We start from the raw sequence: 24,614 nt of genomic DNA on the forward strand, positions 1-24,614 counted from the left end.
CTGTCACCCAGGCTGGAGTGCAGTGGCACAATCATAGCTCACTGCAGCCTCAAACCCCTGGGCTCAAGCAATCCTCCCAGCTCAGCTTCCCAAGAAGCTGGGACTACAGATGTATGCCACTGTGACTGGCTAACTTTTAAATGTTTGTTTGTTTGTTTGTTTATTTTTAGGGATGGGGTCTCACTATGTGGCCCAGGCTGGTCTCAAACTCCTGGCCTCAAGCGATCCTCTCACCTTGGCCCTCCAAAGTACTGGGATTACAGGTATGAGCCACTGTGCCTGGCCAAAGGAGGTTTCGATTCCCAAGACTCCATCCATTAAAAGTCCTATCCACTCTAAATGGATGACTGTGGGTCACATGCTCAGCTCTGAACCAATTCCAGTGGTGAAGGGGAATACCACATGCTCAATGGGTTAGCCCTGGGTCACGTGATCACCCCTGAATCAATCACAGAGGTTAGAGGAATGTAGTCCTTTTGTGGACTCATCTTAAGATTGCTAAATGTTTTCATGATGAAATATTTCTTTTATCTCAGCCACTTTTGATGATCCAGACTGAGAAACTAATTGACACTGCCTCTAGTTCATCTTCCCACACTCTTGAGTTCACCAAACACCCCTAAGTCCTAGAGGTGGGGGCTGCAGGACTCAGAGGAAATGGATGCAGAGAGCTGGCCTCAAGGCCCTTCATGGTAATAGCGGAGGCAAAATGCACACGTGTGTGACCACAAACACACCCCAGTGCACGCACACACCCCAGCACACCTGCCCACATCTCAATACACATGCCCACATGCACACACATGCACATATACGTGGGCATACACAATACCCCAGTATACACGCATATATCCAAGTACACCTACCCATGTGCACACACACCCCAACACACTTGCCCATGTGCACACACCCCAACACGCCTGCCCATGTGCGCACACACCCCAACACACCTGCCTACGTACATACATACACCCTAGCACACCCATACCCCAGCACATACCCCAGGCAACAAATGCCCATGTACACAAACACTCCGGCACATCTGTCCGTGTGCGCATACACAGCACATGTGCACTCATGCACACACCATGGCACACACACCACCAGAACACATGCATATGTGTACACACACCCCATCACACATGCAAAGATTGTTGTAAAGCCTATTTTGAAGAATGGGCTCAGGATAAAAGCTACTTTTCAGCTTCCTTTCCTCTCTGCCCCCAAGATATATTTCCCGATACTTCTGGGTCACAGCCTTCAGAGGGATACAGTTAAATACCCAAGGGTCTCGCCACTGATGAGCTCTAAAGCATTGCTTAGAAGCATGATTGTGTGCCAATAAAGAGGATAACTATGCTATTCTCCGAGGACTGCAGGCAAGCTTCCTTCTTGTCCCATGACACGCTTGTAGTTAACAGATAGAATTGCCAATTGTCAGAAAATAGGCAGCCCCTCTGAGATCAGCTGTATGCACTTTACCAGGATTTGCTTCATTCATTACACTGAGTTTTTCTCTTACGGGGTGTCACATCCAGGTTGGCTTCTCAGCCTGCTGCTCTTCAGCTATCTCCCTGAAACAAATTTCTTAAAACTGACTCTGTTGAGTCCCAATCCAGAACTTTCCCTCATTTCTAAATGATATAAATTTCCTTAGGAAACATTTAAATTGGCTACCAGTATCATGGCTTTACGGCATCCACATTACACATTTCACAGATTTCCAAACCTGCATGTATCAAAACTGAAAAGACCTGAGCTTAAAATCAGAAGAGCTGAATCACTGTGCTCTCTGAAGCTTAGAGAACCATTTAATTGGAGCAATCAGTGTGCAATAATAAAAGCACTTTTGCAGTCGTTTTACTTTATTCACTTGTAAGTACAATGGAAACTGTTCAATTGAAAAGTGACTAATTGATCAGTTATATGATCATTCAGCAAGTATTTTTTGAATGACTTCTCTGTGCAAAACATTGTTAGGTGTGATGAAGTGTAAAAAGGAGCGTAATACAATTCAATTAAATGAGGCAAATAATGATGAGTTCCTGCCATGCATCAAGAAGTCTGCTAGATTCTGAGATGAGGTGGTGAGCAAAATGCAGATCTTATCAGTGAAGAGATGACAGAGTAAAGTGGTGCATACACTAAATCAGTAACTCTCATTTAGTAAATGCTTTGTGCTAAATAGGAAATGAGTTAACATTGGACACAGGCAAAGTCTGGAACATACCTTCAATTCCTATAAGTTACATGTTGCATGAAGAATGTGGGTGGGTGCTCAGAGAGATGGTGGGCTGTGGTGACCTGTGAAAATTATGACTGTGGGCACTGGCTCTGGACTCAGACCCCTCAGGACAAAGCTGTCTCTACCCTTACTCACTCTTAATGTGCATAGGACATTGAAATGCTCCATGCCTCAGTTTCCCACGCTCTAAACACTGGACACTAGTACCTAATTCATTGCGAATGAGACAGTGCATGTAGAGAGCTCTTGTGAGCCATTCCTGGATCTCAGAGGGTGGGAGGGGGTGGCTGTCACTATTGGAGAGTCACAGCAAGTTTTGGTTCCTACTGGGTCCAGGGAAAATGCTGACAGGCAATGTAGCCAGAAAGAGTGTCTACAGCATGATAAAAGAAAAGCTTATTACAAATTAACAGTGTTTATTTGAGCAAAGAACAATTCATGAGTTGGGCAGCACTCAGAACCAGAAGAGATTCAGAGACTGCCACCCAGTAGTCTGGACAGTGAGCTTCTATAGGTTGAACATGAAAACAAAGTAGAGAAATCACCTGATTGGCTACCACTAGGCATCTGCCTTATTTGGGCATGGTGTGATGAGTGGGCTGCCTATGATTGGTTGAAACTTAACTGTTTCTGATTGCCTGAAATGTGGCTACTTGTTACAAAAAAACAAACAAACAAACAAACAAAAAACTCCTAAGTTAGGTTTCTGTTTGTTTACTTACCAAGTTAGGTTGTAATTTGTTACTTAGGAGCTTAAAGTAGGGGATAGCCTTAGGTTAACAGCCTTCTGCTTATTTAATTTATTAAGTACATAAAGACCATTCTGCCTCAGGAATATGGCATTGCATCCAGACCTGGTAACAAGCTGTGAGCCTCCCAGTCTGGCAGAGGCTTTAAAGACATAAAGCCCAAAGCATGTGGTCTGCCATGCTCCCTCTGCCCTGAGCCATCCCTCCACACTGTGGGAAGCAACTTAGTGCAGGGTTGTGGGTTGTAGCAAAACTGGCTTCTCTCTGGCTGGTTACAGTCTGTGAAGGCAATAAGGAGCAGTAAGAAGTTAAGTAAACATCACAATGTAATTAAGTTGCTATGGCAGTAAATCTTAGGGACTCAGGTTCAGAAAAGGGGTGGCTCTCAACCAGGGGCAATTTTTCCCTCCAGATACACTTCCCAACATCTGGACACAGTTTTGGTTGTCACAACTGGGTAAGGGCATAACTGACATTTACAGAGTAGTGGCCAGAAATGCTGCTAAGCATCCTACAATATGCAGGGCAGTCCCACAACAGAGATTGCCTGGCCCCAAATGTCAATAGTTCTGAGGTTCAGAAACCTTGTGAGGGCAGCAGCAATGGCTGGTGTTTGTTGGGGGAGGAGGGTGGTTTAATCTGAGTCTTGAAGGACCAAGAAAGTTAGAAGAGCAAACAGGAGAGGGAAGCCTTCCAGGAGGGGTCCCAGCACAAGCAAGGATGGGAGAGAAGGATGTTTGAGGGGGCGATGAAAAGGCTGACTCAGCTGGAGGGGCGTTTGTGCAGGTGACGTGTGGAGGGCGTGTGGGGGTTGCTCTCCAGGCCTGAGCAAATCCTCAGGCTTCCTCTGAAAAACTCCCCATCCCTGTCCATGTGGTCAGGAGGGACTTTCAGTCAAACTACAACCTCTGCCAATCCAGGGGGCTACATGTGGCCAAGACAGGACCATCCCATCCTCCTCTGGGGACCTGAATCACAAACAGTGATAAGAGGACCCTAGAGGTTAGAGTGGAATCACTGCCAGCATAGGGGAGCCAGCAGTTGCCCTGATGCTCCGACCCTCTGAATTTGGCTCTTCACATTTAATTTTCCTAGAGTTCTGTGACTTACCTCATATCTTGCCAATAAATGTCTTCAAAAAAGTTAAATCAAGAAATCCAGAGTTGATTTCTGTTGCTTTCACTCAACATTGGTTGGGAGTATGTGGCTTGGGTCTTCTCGTGCCTGGACCCTGACTATGGGGACAGCTGGTTTAACCAAGCAAAAAAATAGTCCACTGAATGGAGGACTGTGCTGTGCTGTGCACTGATGGCAGGACCACACACATACACACACACACATAAACACACACACACACAAAAGAGGACATGTGTGTGTGACAAAACAAAAGAAAGAGCCCTTCCTTTGTTCACCCCTCCAGTAGAAAACAATGTGCCGAGGAAAGGTGGCCCTGCCTCAGCCCTAAGGGACAAACATGATTGGTCAATGGTTCAAGGCCAATCAAAGCATAGTAATCCTCTTCCCCTTAGTGACTGTTTTGCGAGTAGGCCTGTCATCCCTTCTAGCCAAAGGGACTTAAGGGACATCTACTAGAGGTTTCTCGGAAAGAATTCCCAAGTCACACAGGATAAAAATCCCCCAGCTCTCCTTCCCGTCCTCTGTTTTGGACAAAGGCTGGTGATGCTTGAGCCATGGCTGCCACTGGAAACCTCAAGGTGAAGGCCAGAGAATCTCAGAGATGCAGAGACAGAGGCCTGACACTCTAGAGCTAGAGAGTAAACCAAATTAGAGTTGTCTTTTCTGGGCTTCTTGTTAAGTGAGTTAATAAATGTCTTTTTAACTTAAGATGGTGCTTCTGAAATTTTAATGTGGACATGAATCACCTGGGGCTTTTGTGTGAAATGCAGATTCTTATTCTGTAGATCTAAGGTAAAATACATGATTCTGAATTTCTAACAAACTCTTGATGCTGATGTTGCTGGTCCATGGACCCCACTTTGAGTCGTGAGACTATAAGCCACTTTTAGCTGCATATTCTGTTACTTGCTGCCAAAAGCTTCCTAACTCTTTTGACCATTTGCATATTGGCCCCACCCACTGGATGGAACCCAGAGTCTCATCTTCCCACCAATCAGATTTACCCTCCTCCACCTGTGGGAGGAGCCAAGAGACAAGCGTGTGTGGAGAAGACCATCCTCCTTCCAAAAAGCAAGAGCCCTTCCTCGTGTTGTGAGCCTGGGTGAGAGAGAGATGGAGGAGGATGGAGGTAGAGCAGATGGCAGGGACAGATGCTGACTTGGGGCTGTTCTGGGTCTTCATTTGCCTCTTTATGGTCTGTTTATGAAACCCAGATGCCCCTTCAGTGAGAAGCAATTCTGCCATGTTTATTTTCTTTTTGGAAAAGAAGCCACAAAACCCAAATTGTCATCTATTGCCCAGTCTTTTCCAGTTTCCAGGCACGTCATCCTTTTCTACACCTTGGAGAACATTTCAAGCCTCCTAGAATTTTTCTCCAAGGAGGGACCTCAGGGACATGTAACAGGATGGCCCGCTGAACCACCAAGAGGCCTAGGATTCTATCCTGAAAATCAGGGATTCCATGTGGGTCTCAGGCCCAGTTCTCTTGTGAAATTGAGAGCTTCAGATTAGTCATGTATGGATGTCGAGAGGGGGAGGGAACACTGGAAATGGCTCTGCCACTCATGTGCTGTGTGTCCTTGGGTAAATGATTTGGTGTCTCTGAACACCAGTTTCCTCCCCTGTGAATGGCAGAAGCTGGGTCACGTGATTTCTTAGGCCCCTGCCTGCTCTAAGCATTTCATGGTCTCAAAATTCTCATAAACAGGACTTAGCTTAGGTCAGCGCTGTCCATGTTGGCTGCACATTTGAGTCACTTGAGGGACATTCACGACTCTAGTGCCTCTGTGCTCTACTCGGATGATCTGATCTGATAGATCTGGGGTCCAGCTTGGGCATCAGGAATCTTTAAACCTTCCTAGGTGTCACTAACAGACAGCCAGGATTGAAAGCCACCGGGCTACACCTGATTTTACAGAAGAGGAAACTGGGCTCACATCTCTGGTCAGCGGGTCAGCCACTGGCGGAATCCAGTGACTCCTCCTTGCAGGTGTGGGACCTCACAGCCACCCTCTGCAGTACAGCACATCCCTAGGACCTGGGGAACATTGCACCTTTCCATTCTTCAGTAAACTTCTGCTCCATCTCTTTCCCTCTCCACCCCTCCCCTCACTCCAATGAGCTAAATCTTTCTCAAGTAGCTCTTGCCTCTGTCCTGTGAACATACCTTCCAGGAGGAGTCACCACGCCTGGTTACCTCCTTGAACTAGGGAGGAAGGAGGGAAATACGGGCTTAGACATGTGGAACTTAGGGTCTCCCATGTCACCCTGACTCCCACCCAAAGCACCTTGCTCAAGGTTTGTCACAGGACAAGGGGAAGCTGCTGTGATGTCACTGAGGGTGATGAGAAAGTTGAAGAAGAAAGAGGAGAGAAATAGCACATCTTTAATTAGACATTCTTCTTGGTTGCTTCTTTGCATGTTGGAGAAGGCTTGCTACAACCCAGTCATGTTTAGCTCCTTGGGGTCCCTGGCGCAGTGAGTCCAGGACCAGGACTGGGGACTTGACTCACAGCTGCTTTCCCAAGTCCTGTTGACCTTTGAGCATCTCCTGCTCTGCGGCCCAGGAGAGCGCTGCAGCAGCCACAGACAGCATGAGATGCTTCTTTGGGTGTGCCCAGCTTCACCCTTCTGTGCTTCTGATGGCAAAGATAGAAAGTGGCTCTTCCTTCCTTGCAAGCATTTCCAGTCTCTGAAGACTCTTTGGGGAAAGAACACAAGGGGGAGAGGCTTCCTAAGTCCCTTCACTGGGGGCTTATCTGTGGCCAACATTCCTGGGGAGACATACATTTCATCAGTCACTTTCCATCTCATGCCACTCTCCCTCTTCCTCTCTGCAAGCTTACACTGCAGCCCCATGGAATTACACACAGTGCCTTGCATATGCCAAGGTTCTTCCACCTCTACTCATGCTGTTTCCTGTCCTGGAACCCCCTTCCTAACTCGATCCCGCTGAGCAGCCTGGGATCTGTGTACAGGACGCCCCTCAGAGTCACCCAGTCACAGGGGAAGCTGGGGTTTTTATTCCCTGCCCCTCAGTCACAGGTGCAGGCCTGCTCCTGGGGCACTCGCCCCCCAGCATCTCCAATGCCAGGCAGCCCAGAGAGCCACTCTCCTGTCCAAGGAACCCTTAGAGAGCATTCCCAGGAGGAGAATGTCCACCCTGTGTGGCATCCTCCTGGGGCGCTCCTTCTGGGGGGGACCCCAGCCCCTCCTGCCCTTCCACCTAGACTTCTCCTGTCTCCTGGGTGAAAACTGGGGCCTCAGTTCTAGCTCTGCTGTGTCTCTCAGACTCTAGTGAGCGTCAGAATCCTCTGGAGGCCTTGTTAAAGCTCCGATGGCCGGGCCCACCCTGAGGTTCTGATTCGGGAGGTCTCAGCAGGGCCCGAGAGCTGGCTTTCCCAGCAGGGTCCCAGGGTGCTGATGCTGCTGCCCCTAGGACCACCCCGAGAGCCCTGGCTCTCCACCGGAGCCTGCCCACCTGGATACAGTGACCACAGGCCACGGGTCACCCCTCACTGCTTCACTCCACGCCCTCTCCTGTGACCTTATCTCCTCCCACCTGCCCCTCGGCCACGCGGCTCTAGCCACACCCGCCTCCCTGCCATTCCTCAGCCAGGATCACCAAGGTCTCTCCTGCCCCGGGGCCTGTGCACCTGCTGTGCCTCTGCTTGGGGTGCTCTTCCCAGGGCTCGCTCACCTCCTCAGAGAGGCCTCCTGACCCCTGACATGGCCTTGCCCTTCACCTCTATCGTCCTTTAGAACAGCCCCCACCTCCCACACACCATGCAGGTGCAGGTTCAATGGCCACTGCTTGTCCTCCGGACTCGAGAGTGAGGATGGGGGTGGCATTGTTTTGTTTCCTGTCCTGTCCCGGCACCCAGAGCAGTGCCTGGCAGGGGTGGGTGCTCGGTACACACCTGTTAGCCAGTGACTCAGATGCAGGGGCCATTCTCTCTAATCTCCAAGTCCATCTTTCTTATGTTATACTAAGGATTTTCAATGTTTTTTCATACCCCATCCAATCTTTTTTGACTCTTAGATCATAGTGCCTCAGAGCCCATCTGGGCACAAAAACACCCGTTTTCAAAAAAGAAACTGGAAAACGGCTTCACATTGCTTTAGGATGTGAATGAAAGCCTCTCCTTCCGTCTCCTGAGAAGGGACTTTCAGAAGCTGCAGGTGCCCAGGTCCAGCCCCCACGCTGAGGCCCTGCAGGGACCGTACTCACTCATTTATTTTTCTCTTTTCTGGCTCTCCACAAGTCAACAGCGCTCTCCTGGCTTTGATTTTCAACCACTTAAGTTGAAAAAAAATCAAAACAAATGAAATGCACTTAAGGGAAAGCCTTGAGGAGTTTAGCAGGCCACCCGAAGTGAAGGGACTCCTTTGGGGGTCTTTGTTGTTAATTATTTATTGAGCCCTGATATGTTCCTGGCACCACCAAGACAGAGAGGAGACAGAGTCCATGCCCTGGGGCATCCCAACGAAGAAGGGAGAGTTTGTGAAGATTAAAAATGTCCCAGATGATAAGACAGTTACACGTCACACCTCAAGGCTGCTCTGTGCTTTTATTATAGTTTTATTCTTTTTTTCTTTTTTTTTTTTTTTTTTTTTTTTTTGAGATGGAGTCTTCCTCTGTTGCCCAGGCTGGAGTGCAGTGGCACAATCTTGGCTCACTGCAAGCTTTGCCTCCCGGGTTCACGCCATTCTCCTGCCTCAGCCTCCTGAGTAGCTGGGACTACAGGCGCCCACTACCGTGCCCGGCTAATTTTTTTGTATTTTTAGTAGAGATGGGGTGTGAACATGTTAGCCAGGATGGTCTCAATCTCCTCACCTCGTGATCCACCCACCTCGGCCTCCCAAAGTGCTGGGATTACAGGCATGAGCCACCGCGTCCTGCCCATAGTTTTATTCTTAAGGCTATTTATTTTCTGATTTAAAAGGTAATAGAAAGTGTATAAACTATTCCTAGAAAATAGACAAAAAATAGAATTAGACTTCATCCAGTAGTTTTAATGCACATGTAAGAACTCTACTTGGTTTATAAAATTGGGATTTAATTTGAACATGTACTCTTTAGGATCTGCCTTGAGTTGACATAGAATTACATCACCTACATTTATTTATTCTTCTTTTTTTTTTTTTTTTCTTAGACAGAGTTTCACTCTTGTTGCCCAGTCTGGAGTGCAATGGCATGATCTTGGCTCACTGCAGCCTCCGCCTCCCAGGTTTAAGCAATTCTCATCTCAGTCTCCCTGAGTAGCTGGGATTATAGGCGCCCATCTAATTTTTTGTATTTCTAGTAGAGACGGGGTTTCGTCATGTTGGTCAGGCTAGTTGCCTATATTTCTTTATGTCATAAAGCAGGCTTCAAAACAGAAATTTTTATCGCTTCAGAATATTCCGTCACATAGATATATGATAATTGCCTTCAGTAGTCCTCTATTGCTGGACGACAGATTTTTGTTGTTGTTGTTGTTATAAATAACACTGCCATGAACTTGCTTAGTTTTGAAAGATTTGAATCACTCTCATTATAATTTCAGTTTATGTATTAATTTAATGTATTTTTTTGAGACAAGGTCTTACTCTGTTATTCAGGCTAGATTACAATGGCACAATCGTAGTTCACTGCAGCCTCAAAATCCTAAGCTCAAGCGATCCTCCCACCTCAGCCTCCTGAGTAACTGGAATTACAGGCGCACACCACCACACCCCACTAGTTTCTAGAATTTTTTTTTGTAGAGACAGGGTCTCGCTTTGTTACCCTAATTTCAGGTTATAAACAGGAAGAAAGAAAACCTAACTTTAAGTTTGAAACCAAATCCTAATGCTTTCTTGCAGTTCTATTTGCTGAGGTTAAGGCGGGTATGAAGGATGTTGTTGAACCCACTAGGCTGCAGCTGCACCGAGGCACTGCGGGTCTCCACCAGGAGTGAGCGCTGGTTCCCAGTGACCTCACCAGCACCTCCTCTTTTCTTTTCTTTCTTTCTTTTTTTTTTTTGAGACAGAGTCTCCCTCTGTCTCCCAGGCTGGAGTGCAGTGGCGCAATCTTGGCTCACTGCAAGCTCTGCCTCCCAGGTTCATGCCATTCTCCTGCCTCGGTCTCCCAAGTAGTTGGGACTACAGGTCCCTGCCAATACGCCTGGCTAATTTTTTGTATTTTTAGTAGAGACGGGGGTCTCACCGTGTTAGCCAGGATGGTCTCGATCTCCTGACCTCGTGACCCGCCCGCCTCAGCCTCCCAAAGTGCTGAGATTACAGGTGTGAGCCACCATGCCAGCCTGTTTGTTTTTTGAGACAGGGTCTCACTCTGTCACGTGGGCTGGAGTCCAGTGGCACAATCTCAGCGCCTCCACCTCCAGGGTTCAAGCGATCCTCCTGCCTCAGCCTCCTGAGTAGCTGGGACTACAGGCATGTGCCACCATGCCTGGCTAATTTTTGTATTTTTGGGAGAGATGAGGTTCCGCCATGTTGCTCAGGCTGGTGTTGAATTCCTGGCTCAAGTGATCTGCCCACCTAGGCCTCCCAAAGTGCTGGGATTACAGGCATGAACCACCCTGCCAGGCCCAGTTAATATAGTTTTAAGCTCATTTGGATTTAATATAAAAGTTTAAGCTTTTGGCCTACTGTTTAATATTGAATTGCTCCTTTCATGGAATCATGAATGATTTCTCACAAGTGTCTCTTCTTTTTATAAAAAGTGACTCTGGTGGCCAAGCGCAGTGGCTTATACCTATAATCCCAGCACTTTGGGAGGCAAGGTGGGTGGATCGTGAGGTCAGGAGATGAAGATCATCCTGGCCAACATGGTGAAAACCCATCTCTACTAAAAATACAAAAGTTAGTTGGGTGTGGTGGCACATGTCTGTAATCCCAGCTGCTCGGGAGGCTGAGGCAGGAGAATCGCTTGAACCAGGGAGTCAGAGGATGCAGTGAGCCGAGATTGCATCACTGCACTTCAGCCTGGCAACAGAGTGAGACTCTGTCTCAAAAAGAAAAAAAAAAAAAGGAAGACTCTGGCTCTGGCTCTATATCTAAGGGGTCAATTGCACCATTGTCACCACAATGCCATTTTCAGGAAGGATAAGCTGTATCTGACTTCACAGTCCTTAGGAGCCTTGCTATGGAACCTGGTGGACAAACCATTTTAACTGGACATGATGTTGCTTTTTAATCAATGACTCCTGAAATTTTAGGTGAGTATGAGTCTGGAATTTTAGATTATAAACAACAGGAAGCCAATTCAACCCAGCTTTCTAAAAGAAGTTTTCTAATTAAATGTGTTGATTCTGTTAGCAGAGAACTCTGGGGGCAGTGTGGGTTGCAGGCATGGGTAGATCCAGGTGTCAAATGACATTCTCAGGACCCATGATCTCTCCGTCATTGGCTCTGATTGCTCAGGTTTAGGCTCCATTCTTGGGCCACTCTTTTCCTCTGCAGCAAGATAGTAAATGGCAGCTCTAGGCTCTCACCCTCATCTTCACAGCTCCAAGTCCAGAACAAAGAGCATTCCACACCTGCTACAGATCTGGGAGAAGATGATCCTATCTTTCCTGAACCTGAGGCTAGTCCTTACTCCTCCCTAAGTTCTAACGTATTTACTTAAAACAAGGCACTAATAAAATGACTATATAACTGCCCCACTGCCTCAGTATGCAAAAAATGTATTTTTATATATAGCTTATTATAATAGTATTCAAACTGTGGCTTGATCTTACTGAGCTCCAGTGGCCATAGAGAATATGCTTCTTCCAGATGCTTTCACAACAGATATCAACAACCTTTACAGCAACTATTTTTACACCTGCTTTCCTTTCTCCTCCTCGATTAATTAGTCCTGTTTCTTCTATTTTCTGCTTATTTTCCGTTCCATTATTGAACTTCTGATTGAAGAAATATACAGAACTAGACACTGAGGCATTGAGGATGCTTTCAAGCTAGCAGTAAAGAGATGGCCACAGGGTCATCCTGCCATCCTGACAATTGTCTTCTTTCTGCTAGGATAGGCCTCATCACTCCTCAGATGGTTCTCAAAGGATAAAACAAAGGCTGATGGGCAGCCCTAGGCCAGACGGATTACCAAGGCATGAAGGGTTTCTTTCTCTCTCAGCAACCTTCATGCTTGGTCAAGCAAAGGTGTTGCTTAAGTCAAACCCAGGGCAGGGGAGAGCAGTTGAAGCAAAGTGAGTCTTTGGAGGCCCTGTGGTTGTGGGGTCTGGTGTGGAGACAGTGAGAGAGGAAAGGGTGGGAGAGAAGCAGCCAACTGATGAATGGTCCCATTCAGACGCCTTTGCCTGGAAGACGTGGCAGGTGAGCAGCGAGTGAGTGGGAGAGTGGGAGAGAGAATGAGGAAATGAAGGAGAGAATGGATGACTGGGCACCTGCTTGGATGAGGTGACACCCACTAGGGATCGTGAGAACACTGAACAGCTGAGACATGATGGCATCTCTCAGCAGCCTCCCCAGGCCTGTGCCCCTGGGTCCTGACATGAGAGCTGATGACCATTTGTTACCAGGGGTGTAACCGTCTGTTCACTTTCATCTCATCTCCACATCCACCACAAATACACAGTGAGGTCGCTCTGAAAAAGAGGCAGCGCACAACACCCCGGAAGCCCCTTCTAGTTAAACTGCCAAAAGTTTCTTCCACATGGAAATTCTGTAGTTGTGTGACCTCAGGCTGGTTGCACAACCTCTCTGAGCTTTGCTGTCATCTTCTGTCCTATGGTAAGAATGATACTGAGGTCCTAGGGAGCTGTAAACCATACACTGTGAGACAACACAGCTGAGCAGCCCAGCCAGAGCTGCCTGGGGAAGCCGTCAGAGGTCAGCAGTTCCCATTCCCTTCCCTCTTGACTCCTAGTAGACTGGGACAAAACTTGGCCCTCCCTTCTTGCTGTCCCAAAGATGCACAATGATAATGATGCTGATGGTTATTTAGTAAGAAACTTCCCAACAGGAACAGTCGTCAGGAGAGGACACAGTTGGATTCTATCCAGCGAAGATGCCAGGATGGACGGAAATGTCAGCATGATCCAAAGAGGACACAAACACCCCTGCTATTTTCTTGTCACCAGGAAAGGCCAGCTCTAGGTTTGACGAATGTTTAGTGAAAGAAAGTTTGCCAAAGTGAAAAAGAAACTGACATAGTGGTAGCCAAACAGGCTTTCTCTGCATTAGAAGAGCTCAATGGACCCTTGCATGTCTGATTAGAGAAAAACAAAACAAACAAGCAAGAGCTCCTCCGATGCACAGAGGTGCCGCTCCATTGAACTAGACCAGAAGAACTTGGGCCTGCCTGTTGGGAACAGGGGCCAACATGACATGCTGGGCAAGGACCCATCATCTGACATGAAGATGCCCTGAGGGCATTGGAAAGCATGGTGTGTCAGGAGAAGATGGCCCTGAGGGCAGGTGCATTCGGGTGCTAGTGAGCGCTGCAGCATGTTGGGTCTCTAGTTTTGTATCAGTCAGCTACTCTCACAATCACACTGTGTAACAAAACATCCCCAAGCTCAGTTGCAAACAATGGTATTTATTTCTCATTCTCATGTCCATGGGTCTACTGGGATTCATCCCATCTGAGCTAGGCCTGGCTTTTCTTGGCTGCAAGCCGAGAGCTGGGTCCACGTCTGCTGAGCCAAGGTTCTCCCATCTTCCTTGGGCCAGTGAAGGCATCATTTCTTTCATGATGGAAGGCAGGAGAACAAGCAGGCAAGACCAGCTGTGCTAGCACATGGCACCCCTTTGCCCACATCACACCTGCTAACATCCCATTGGCCAAAGCAAGTCAGACAACCAAAGCCAACATCAACAGGACAAGGAAACAGATTCTACCTCTAGATGCACAAACTACAGAGTCACAGACAGAGGACACAGATCCAGGGAAGGAAGGTGGAGAATGAGAACAATGACCCTCAATAACACAACCTCTCACAGGTTTCCAAATTCCCAACCCGGGCATATTTCCAAGGAAATGGAATCATGGGTTCAGGGTTTTAGAGCAAGCAATTTCTGTTCTCCCAGCTTAGTTTCTACACCCTTAACACAGGGGCAATGATGTCGCATCAAATCATATCTTATAAGTTTGTGATGACATTTAAACAACTGAATGCCAGGAAAGTGCTTACGGCAGGGCCAGGTAGGAGGGACAGAAGCCAATAATAATGAGTAGCATCACTGTTAACCCACAAAGTTCTGGGAAATTCCTTGAAAGTCTAATTAGAGAATCATGTCCCCAACAATTAACATTTCTTTTGTTTTTGTTTGTTTGTTTGAATCTAAGAAAATACTAATTGTCCCAGGATAGAATATTTATCTGATGAGCATATAGAAGTTAAGGGCTCCTTGGAATCACAGTGCTGGGTTTGGATCTTATCCCTCCTCCAACCTGCCTCTCTGAGCCTCGGTTCCTCATCTGTAGAATGGGTACAATTCCAACCTCATGTGTCTGTGGCAGTCAGGATTAAATGGGCTAATGATTCTAAAGTGCCCCGCATAGGCCTGGCAGGTGCTGAGCAACCTTGGGCCATAGAGAGAGCACTGAACGGGGAATCAAGAGCTGGGACCTCAGGTCCTATTCCCCAGGGATCCGGGAGCAGTCCCCTGGCTTCCCTGAGCTTCATCCGCCCCACGTGCTAGTGAGGTGGCTGGACCAGTCAGGCCAAGGATGTCCCTGGGGCTCTCTAACTTCCCCTTACTCACTGCTCAGCAAAGGGTAGGTGCTGGGCCTGGTCAGGCTCCCACAAAGCCCAGGCATGGCCGTGCTTAGCTCAGGGCGGGTGTGAGGGATGCGTTTCTGCCCTCAAAAGACTGAGCTGGTTTCTTTCTTCACGGAGCCCTTTACTCTCTGCCTGCGGGTGGTTATTTAAGACATCTCCCGCCTGCAGGGTCTCTTAGAGAACAAACAGGGGATCATTCCTTCAGCTGCAGTGTAGGCTTTACTGGGCTTATTCCTACCTCAAGTGGCCAGATCCTCCCTGAATGGAGTCGCCCCACAGGCCCCACTCTCTGGCTGACCCAGAGAGGGGCAGCCAGAAGCCTCCGAGGCTCTGCCCAGCTCGTCCTGAATGTGCTCCCTGCCCTGAGTGGAGTGCTCACAGCTCCCCGCATCAAGGTTTCTGTCTCCCCAAGGATCTTCCTCATAAAAACCCTTCTTCTCCCAGATCCCACAAACCAACATTATAAAAAACACAAACACCCAGTAAACACCACATAAACTGATCACACACAAATAACACCCAAAAAGAAGAACTCGTATAACCACTTTAAACTATAAAATATGTCTGTTGGGATTTGCGGGAGATCATGGATCACAGCCTCCCCTGCTCCTGGTTCAGCACCGTGAGAGATGGAAGCAAGGTTCACCTGGGGGACGGGAAAGCATCAGCTGCCACTCATGAGGCGGGGGGGGGGGCAGAGGAAGCCCCTTGTCCGTGGACACAAACCGGCGTCCTGACATGACTTCCATGAGCAGAAGTGGCCAGACAGAGCTGGAAAGCTGACCTCACAAGGCTGAGAACCGGCCTTGAGCTCTGCCTGACTGCAGAGAAGGAAAGTTCTCTTCTTGCAACCTCAAATCTTCCAGGTAAGAACCGAACGAAATCCGGGCTTTGCATTATCTCCACCATCTCCCGGCTCACCCACCCAGCAGCTCAGCACCTGTGAAATCCGTCTCCCGATGCACACTTGCTAACCGGGTGGGTGTGAGCACGACGATGGGAAACAGCGGGAATCCCCTGAGTGCAGACTCAGGAGTGAACCTGCCTGAAGAGTGGCATCTAACGCACACGCTGTGGTCAACTCCACTCCACTCTGGGTCCCGAGAATAGGAGCAACTGCGTATTTTGCTTGCAGGGCAGGTGTTTCATCCACATTATTGCAGGAACAGATGAATTTAATTAAAAGAACACCACAGTGAGCACCTCTTCCAGGGATGCCTCCCTCTAGGAACATGACACTGAGATGATCAAGGTTCTAAAAGGGCGATTGAATTACTCTCCGAAAATGAAACTGCTCAGACAGAATGACAATTAAATTAATAACAACGAAGACAATGCCCAGATTTCATCTCAGCTCACAGCCCTCCTGTGTGCTGTGTGATCGGGTTCTTGGGGATGACTCCCGATGCAGGGAAGAGGCAGGATTTATCCACAAGGGTGAGCTGTCAGCATGAGGGTCCCCTACAGTGGAGCTTGCCAAGGTCCGTGGCTCCCAGGGGACCCGTTCCAGGGCTAACAGATGAAGCATGGAAATGCTGTGTGGAGTGAGCTGAGCAGCCGTTCTCAGGAGAAAACAGACAAATTCTCCTGCATCCTGGCGAACCAGCTTTGTGGCCTGTTTTATGTCATCTTTGCTGAGCTCCAGTGGGTCACTCCTCCTGCTGTCTTTGTGACACTGACATTTCAGGCACTGGCGCAGATACACTGGCCTTCCTGGCTGGGATTCCACGGGCTGAGTGGGCAGTGCTGGCTTGGAGGAGTCGTGGCTGCACGGGGCCTGTGCTCGCAGCTGACCAACGCCTTGATAGCCAGGAACGACCTGTCCTGACCCCAGAGGGCCCTCGCAGTACTGTTCGAAATTGCTCTTGCCATCTTTGGAACGGATTCCTCAGTACGTTTCAGACCCATTGTTGTGACTTTGGTTTCAATCCAGGCACACAGCTTGGCCAATGGAGTGTCTCAACATCTATGATCGCTCTTTCCCAGAGACAGCATCTCAGATACCGACAACATCTCAGATACTGAAAGAGAAACAGCAGCCTGTCGCCAAGTGGTGGGAAATATCCATTTGAACGGCAATTTCATAAGTGGCAGATGATTTTTATTGTAATTTTCTGGTGAGCCGATTAAGTGGAGGCAGAGTCAGTTCTGAGGCATCAATGTCTTTAATAACTCGGGGAGACCGAGGCCGTGCTCAGCAGGAACACTGAGTCCATGGAAAACAGGCCCTGGGCCTGCTGATGTGCATAATTCCACGTTTGCCCCCCACGTAACCAGGATGGTAAATTACAGGTGTCAGATAATCATGCTCTGGAGTGGCTGCTTGAGGATGCGATCGACCAATTTAAGCTCCGTCTGACACATGATCAATAGGCCGTGATGCTGCATGGAATTGCAGGCACAGCGTCCAAACCTGTAGAGCAGTGGCTCCCAGGTGGGGCAACTTTGACCCCCAGAGGACATTTGGCAATGTCTGGATACGTTTGCAATTGTCACAACTAGGAGAGGAGGTACTCATAGGATACACAGGAAAGTCCTCACACAGTTGTATCCTGCCCAGACTCTCCATAGAGTCGGGGTGAGATGCTCTGACTTAGAGCCACAGTGGACATTGCATTCCATCATCAGGGTCTCTCCAGGGATGTACGTAGCTGGACGTCTGGCTTTTCATCTGGGTATCACCAGCCTCATGCAGAACCAAAGCCGTGTGCAAATCGGTTCTCATACTTGCCCTCCTGCCTCCTTCCTCTTGTAATTTTTTCTTCCCTCCTTTTTTACTGTTACTAGAGAAATGATGAAGAAAAAGAATAGGCTGGAGAGTCACTCAAAACTGTGTTTTCCTCAATTAAAAAGAAGTAATTTGGAAGTTACTCAATGATGTTTTCCTCAATTTAGAGAAAAAAAAAAGGTAGTTTTGGACAGCAGAAAATTAATAAAGACAGAAAACACAGGTTCCATGAAAAAGTTCAGCATCCCCGGAAAGGAGCAAAGAGAAGTCTACAGATGAGAGTTGCTCAGTGTCAGGGCTCAGAAAACAACACCCCAAGATAATGTTCAAAGCTGAGTGCTTTGAACAAAGGATACTGAAAGACCTCAGAAGTGGGCCTCAGAACTCAGGTCTCTCTCTGACCTTCTCCTGTCTCTCCTTCACTTCCAAAGCACAGGGCCAGGGGATCCCTCTGGAGTTCCCTTATCCAGCTGAGGGATGTACTTCCAAAAGAAATGTGATAAGCATGACCTCCTCCCTAGGAATCTCTTCAAATAGCCAGGGAAGACCTCACTGTACTCAGAAAGGTTGGTGTCCATTCTTCTAGAGACTTTATCCGCATAACAAGGCAACCTTTGTTTACATGCAGTTCCTCCTCTTTCCTTTCTAACTTGTCACCACCTCCCCAAAAGCCTTAAGCCTCCACTCCTACAGGCTATAAAGACTTCAACCATCTGGCTTCTCCATGAGTCTGTTTTGTGTGGCTCTTGGGTATATGTGCACGGTAATAGATGTGTATGACTTTCCTCTGGGTAATGTTTATTGTCAGTTTAAAGCAACCACAGAGTTAAAGACTGAAGCCTTCATAGGGCTTTCCATTTGGGCCTGCATCCGTCACCCAAAGCCCACCCATGACAGACTCGAACTATGGTCAGAAGCTGCCGTCAGTAGAGCTCAGGGTGAGACTGACCACAGGAGAAGCTGGGCCTTGGGGGATAACCCCGAGCTGCTCGATTCTCAGACTGCAGATTAAGCCTCTGTAATGGAGCCTGAATTCCATTCACTGAGTCTTGACCAGCAATTTAAAATGTGAAATAACAGAACTCAGTAGAAAATATCAAAGGGCATTACTTATATTCAAGGTAAGAATATTCTGTGAAATTTTAGTTTTATATTGTGTGTGTATGTCTGTGTTTGGGTGCCAGGCCTTGTTGTAAAATATACTTTTTACAATGGGTTGTATTCAAAACAGCTTGAAAAATATGGAAGCAGATGAAATGTTGGAGGATTTGGTAAAAACTAAATATTTGTAAGCAAATTTTGCAGCAAAAAGAACAAGGAAATTCAAGAGAAATCAAAAGTAGTATAAGAAAGAAAATGCAACCATATTGCCATACTTGGCTCTGCTGTAAATAACATCTACTTGGCCACATGACGTAAATGCTGATTATGATGATGTCATTGAAAACAGTAATTTAGCCATGTAGGAAGCTGTGAGTTATGGTGGCAAGTGAAGGAAGAGAGCTAACCCCTCCTCTGGGGGGGCAGCCACTGAGAGATCACAGAGCAACTTAAAAGCCCCATGATGCACTTGTTCTTACAAGATTTGGAAAACACTTGCAGAAACAGTAAAGTGTCTTTACTTGTGGATGTCTCTGGGACGAGATGGGCAGGGAACAGAAAGATTCAATGGTGTTTGATTTGGTCACCATATATCTCTTTAGTGTAAAAAGGGATCATTCAGGACCAGTGAGGTCACGGTGGTGTTCACTGGAAAGAGCCCACGGACCCAGGTGGCTCTTGGCTTCATCACCTACAGCCCCATGCCCTTGAATGAGTCCCTCTCCAGCTTTTGACACCAGTTGACCAACTTCTAAAACAAAGAGGCTCGGTCAAATTATTTTGACTTGTCCTTGGAGCCCTGCGAGTCTCTCACCGTGGAGTGACTTGCACCACCCACGCTGACTCCATGTCTAATACCATGCACGTCTCAAGCACAGTGCCTGGCTCAGCACAGGCAGCAGGAAAGCTGTGTGGGTGTGCATTGGGGTGGGCAGACACCATAGACAGCCTTCGCTCTCCCAAGATGGGGGAGGTCCTGAACCACGACTTAGGGAACTGCTTGTGCCTAAGCCCCCATCCCCTCCACAGTAGTGCAGAAAGGATGCTCTCCTAATCAGCTAATTTTCACAAAACGTGGGATGCCCTGGTGGGATCCCCTGCTAGGAGAGCAGATGACTTCCAGGAGCACATAGAGGGGGCAGAGGCTGCAGGCTGACCCTTGATACCCCTCATCCCCTTCATTTAACATTAGAAATCCCAAAGTTTAGCTGCCCCGACCAAAACTGAATTTCCCATCCTGCCTTGCAGCCGGTGTGTACCTTCCCAGTGTACCCTTAAATGCATGGGTACGCCCCACTTTCCCTTCTCCTCTTCCCTCCTGCCTGATGTGACTTGCATCTCCTTGGACCAGCAGGACAAAAACAGCCTTTGTCAATGACAGAGCACAGGACTGGAGGGCTGAGGCTTACCCCAGGAGCTGCCCAACTAGTTCACCCCCCGACCTCACCCCCAACCCCGTCCCCACTCTCCCCCTCCCCCCGCCGCCCCACAATCCCCCAATGCCAAGGCTGTCATGTGGGAGAAAAGCAAACCTCTGGTTCATGAAGTTGCAGGTATTTGGGGCCTCTGCACAAGCCAATGAATTTGTATACCAATAAGTAGAGGGAGTACATTTTTTATTTCAATAGTTATTTATTCACTTTAATGTGTATTAGAAAAAACTTCCAACTTATTAATCAAACCTGCGATTTCATTATGGCCACAGAGGATGTTAAGGTCGGGAACACCATAAAGTACGTAACATATTTTTTACTTTTACCATAAGTCAAAGTGTGAGCCAGTTTAATTTAAAAGAAAACGCTAGATAACAGCATGGGCATGACAAGGGTTTGGCATCAATCACAATGATCCTGGAGTGACTGAAGCTCATCCACTTAGGACAGGTGACCATGTGGGGGACTCTGGAGCAGCAAAACAGTCAGGGTGAGGGGTCAGAGGCAGCAAACTTCCTCTTAGGAAAACACGAGGGAACCGACCCACCCATGTCCAGGCAATGCTGAGGTCGCTTCTGACTGTGGGGGGACCCGGCACAAAGCCCCCGTGGCCGCCCATCTGACCCGAGCTCCTGGACTCAGCCTTGACGGACGCTGACTCTGTTCCCACAGCGGCCGCTTTGTTGGTCTCCTTTGTGGACACTTAGCTCAGCGCCTGTGCTGCTCGGCTGTGACCTGACCTCTGAGGGTCACCCCCTGAATTTGCTCGCTGTGGCCTGCGCTGCAGACCCCGTCAGGAAGCTCCTGGTCTCCCCCTCGCCCCTCCCCCGCCTCATTCTCACAAAAGGTCTCATTGTTCTGCAGGGTCTGATTCAGACCTGCCCTGGTTTCGGTTTCCACAATCGCCCAGCACTGGCTTTGGGTCAGGGGTCACTCTGGAGTGAACGGGGCGCCCCGAGCAATCCCACATCGCTGCATCATCCCGGCTCATCCACAGGAAGGCCCGGCCCAGGGACCCACATGGGGCCCAGAAGTGGACCGGATGCAGCGCGGACGGTGATGTGGGGAGGCCAGCATCTCCAACAGTGGGAAAGAGGAAACCTACTTTGCATTAAGCCCGTCCTCTTCTCCCCCAGGGTTAGGGGGACACAGTGTCTTCACTGACCATGTTGGAACGTTCTGGGGAGTGAAGGGAACGTCTCCAAGACGCAGTGACTTGACTTTCGCTTTGGCTGAGATTTGAAATTCTCTCATCGATCTTTAAATCTGTACACGCAGGAGTCTGTTTTACATCCAGCCATCCCTGTGACCCCAGGCAAGTTCCTTACCTTGTGTTTCCTCATCTGTAAAGTGGGAATAATGACCGCATGGCCTCGCGTGCTTGTCAGAACCAAATCAGACAAGGCACGAAGACCCATCGGCCCGGAAAGCCGCAGCTGGGCCCTGACGATGCCACGCTATCCATCTGGGGAGAGGAAGTTCATTGCTAATTGGACTCAAAGGAGGAAAAATGCACGTCCCCCGAGCTAAAAGGAAGGAAGGAAGCCAGGTCCACCAGGCCACCAGGTCTCCTTCGGCTGAGGAAATGGACAATGAGGGCGACATCAAAACTGCAGAGAGCAGCAAAGCCCTTCACTGCTGCTGCCCGGACCCCGCAGTGGCTCCTGCGGCACCACAGGTCACTGGGCCAGAAGCCAGTTAGGAAACAGCCACATCACCATCCAGGGAAGCCGCTCCCAGGCACTGATCCCCCGAATGGTGGGTTTGCTACCAGCAGCCACACAGACACCTCGCCTCATGCCAGGCTGCTGAGCTCAGCTGGCGGGGGTGCACGATTGCCCAAGCAGGGGTGGGGCAGGGGAAGGCAGACCCAGTCACATAGTGGGAAAAGCCAAAAAAAACCTGCCTCATTCTGTAAAATGCCAGAAAACTGCCTGAATTGGGCATTTTAAAGGTAGTTTTTAAGGTGTAGCCATTTGGTTTTTGTTGTTGTTTTTGCCTTGTACTCTTCTGTCTCCCTCCTCGTCACACAATAAACTGTCTCCAAGGCAGCCGCCCTCCCCTGGCCCGTGCCCCAGCAGGATGTGCGAGGCAGGGAGGTCAGGAGCTCTGCTGTGAGGGCACCACCGACTTCTGGTTTGTGCATGAAAACCCGGCTCAGCTTTTCCACTCCGTGAAGACTGGGCTTCTCCAGGCTGCTTGGTAAATAATCACGGATTCCACTGGCAAGAGGAAATGTCCCCACAGCCCCTTCTCCATGGTGCACCCAACCTCCAGGTGTTTTCGATCTCAAAGAGCCCCTACTCCTGAAATTTAACAACTAAAATCTTGGTTTTCATTTCCTGAGACTCTCCTGGTGGAATCGGCAGCCTGGCAGTGTGCAGCACCTAGGGTGGCTCACGATGAAAAATCTAGGGGGGACTTTGCCTTCCTGCATGTCCCTGTCACCAGAACCCGATGACCAGCAGGACCCAAAGCTCCCTGCAGGATCAGCTGGGTCTGGGAATCACTGCCCTGGGCCCAGGTGGACTTTTCGGATGAGGCTGGTGTGTGGCCGGCACCCGGGCTGGGCAGGTGGGAAGGACAGAGGCACTGATGGACAGAGGGAGGGGAAGGGGATTCACAGTGGTCCTGGGGGAGCCCCACGGGTGCCTTTGGCCTCTGGCTGCTCTGCTTGTCCCTCAGGCTGGTTAAATTCCCCCTGAAAGTTCCCCACTGGGCAAGTCCAGTAAGCCTGGGCCAGGCCCGTGACCTCAAGGTGGGTGGAGCTCTAGAAGGCCTGGCCCTCACTCCTAGAGTCCACATTCACCCTCAAGGCACTGAACGGCGCCCCACTGTGCATCTATCACTAACCAGGCCCGGGATGGTTTCCATGGTTCCTGTGTCTTAGACCAGCTCGCTCACAGTGACATGAGATGCCCTGAGACCCCGCCATGGTGCAGAGTGACATTAATGCATTAAATTAGCAGCCTCTGCAACACAAACACATTTCCTTGTGGAGCCCGTGACATTCTTTGGTAAAAGGAATCATTACATATTTGCAAACATTCCATGCAGCTGAGGAAGGGCCTCAGGCTCTGACAAATGATAAATGGGAAAATTAGACACTTCAGGAAAATGCAAATATCATCTTTTGTTACGTCTGTCCCTTGGCAGGAAATAAAAAATTAAAAAAAAAAAAAAAGGTTTCCCTAAAGCACCGAGGCATTCCTTCTACTCTTTTAAGCGCCAGGAAGAATGGCTGTGACTCTTTCAGGCACTTGCACGGATCTTGATTTGTCTTCCAGTCTCCCCAGTGCCCTGGCAATGTGTGGGAGAGAAGCCTGTGATTTCAGTGGACTGTCCTCTAGTTCAGCGTTTCTCAAGCTTTATTTCATAATCACCCCCTAAGGAACCTTTATAGGCAATTTTTTCTTACTTGCCCCCCTATGAATTTTAATACTACATAATTGCTGCAGAATGGTTTATGCATTGTGTGGACATCTGCATTTTTACATAAAGAGAGAAAAATCTTTTCACCTCTGGGAGCCAGCTCTGGCCCCCTTGGGAGCAGTATTCCCAGCTAAGAATGTCTGCTCCCATTCCTTCTTTTGTTCATTTGTTCAAATGTGCAGCAAACGTGTGTATCTGGTGTTGACTCTAGTCCCTGGGATGAGGTGCGCGAGCTGCCTGGGGCCTGGGGGCAGAGCGATGCAGGAGAGGGGACAGCGAGGACCGAGTCTGGAGAGGGAGTGGGGGGATGAGGCCAAGGAGCAGCTAGGAGCCGCGTGTAGCTGGGGCCAGGGGAGTTGAGGGCAGAGGAGTAATGGGTGACTGCAGGGTGGGGGTTGGGGGGTGTGCGGAGTTGGCCTTAGGGGATCCTGTGAAGACTTCAGCTTTTACTCTGAGGAAAGTGGGAGCCATTAGAGGGTTTCAGCAGAGACGGGACATGGTCTGGTTTATTTTTTAATGGGATGATCGGTCTGAGGACAGGTTGGGGTTGTGGGGTCAGAGCTGGAGAAGGAGACCAGTGGGGTCTACTGCAATGGTCCAAGCAGGAGATGATGGTGGCTTGGATCAGAAGGTAACTGTGAGGAAGGTGAGAAGTGGCCGTATTCTTGATCTGTTTTGGAGGTAGAGTGCTGGCAGGCTTTGCTAAGAAGGATGATATCATCCCAGAGCTGTCAAAGGCTTATCAGGTACCCCTTCTTACTGGTATTAACTGGTTATCCTCCCAATGAGCCTATGAGGCAGGTATGCATTCTCTTAATGGAAGACTGAGACACAGAAAGACCAAATACATTCCTCAGAGATTACACTAGCAAGAGGCAGAGTCAGGGTATGACTTGGGCAGAGGCTACACTCATGATCCCCCTGCTGTGACACTTGGGTTATCTGGGATATAAAAGTGTAAACTGTCAAGCCTGTAATCCCAGCACTTTGGGAGGCCGAGGCGGGCGGATCACGAGGTCAGGAGATCGAGACCATCCTGGCTAACACGGTGAAACCCCGTCT

Source organism: Rhinopithecus roxellana, chromosome 13, assembly GCF_007565055.1.
Source record: "Rhinopithecus roxellana isolate Shanxi Qingling chromosome 13, ASM756505v1, whole genome shotgun sequence".
Classification (NCBI taxonomy): Eukaryota; Metazoa; Chordata; class Mammalia; order Primates; family Cercopithecidae; genus Rhinopithecus; species Rhinopithecus roxellana.